The sequence below is a fragment of the Octodon degus genome, unplaced genomic scaffold, assembly GCF_000260255.1.
Source record: "Octodon degus isolate 3935 unplaced genomic scaffold, OctDeg1.0 scaffold00302, whole genome shotgun sequence".
Lineage (NCBI taxonomy): Eukaryota > Metazoa > Chordata > Mammalia > Rodentia > Octodontidae > Octodon > Octodon degus.
In genome coordinates, this window is record NW_004524878.1 from 34,571 (window position 1) to 35,390 (window position 820).

At 43.4% G+C, this 820-nt stretch overlaps 1 pseudogene; it reads left to right on the forward strand.

The window, feature by feature from the left end:
- Positions 1–219: 219 nt before the first annotated feature.
- LOC101584152 overlaps positions 220–820 on the forward strand; it is a 31,236-nt pseudogene continuing 30,635 nt past the window's right edge.

The window sequence follows — 820 nt, forward strand, 5'->3', positions numbered from 1 at the left end:
GATCATTAGGGTATATACCCTGAAAATTATCTTGAAAATCAAATGTGATATGTGAAATGTTCATTTATCTGTCAATCATGCTTTTGACATGCATTAATTGCTGTTGATTTTATGAATCACTACAACACTAATTAAGTGAAAAACAACTTCTCATTCTTAACTACTTTATCCTATATCATTTGGCATTGCTGGTCCCTTCCAGATTAGAGAAGATGAGGTATGGATGGAGAAAACCGAACCACAGTGACAGAGTTCATTCTCCTAGGCTTCCCAGGCTCTCCCTCCCTGCAGCTTATTCTCTTTGTGACCTTCCTCTCCATGTACCTGCTATCCCTCATGGGAAACACACTCATAATCTTCATTGTGCTCATGGACCCTATTCTCCAGACACCCATGTACATCTTCCTAGGGAATCTGTCCTTCTTGGAGTTATGGTACACCACAGCCACTGTGCCTAAGTTGCTAGCCACCTGCCTGTCCAAAGATGTCACCATCTCTGTACCTGGATGCATTGCCCAGTTCTACTTCTTCTTCTCAATGGGAGCCACAGAGTGTGTCCTGCTCGCGGTGATGGCCTATGATCGGTACGTGGCCATATGCAGCCCTCTGTACTACTCACTTCTCATGAATTCTCAGATCTGCATGAAGTTTTCAGCTGGGTCCTGGATTGGGGGATTCATTGCACCTGTTCCCACTACTATCCTTGTCTTTCACCTAAACTTCTGTGGTCCCCAGAAGATCAACCATTTCTTCTGTGACTCAGACCCAATTTCTAAACTTTCCTGTTCAGATACTTTTTTTGTTGAGGCACTAGGTTACA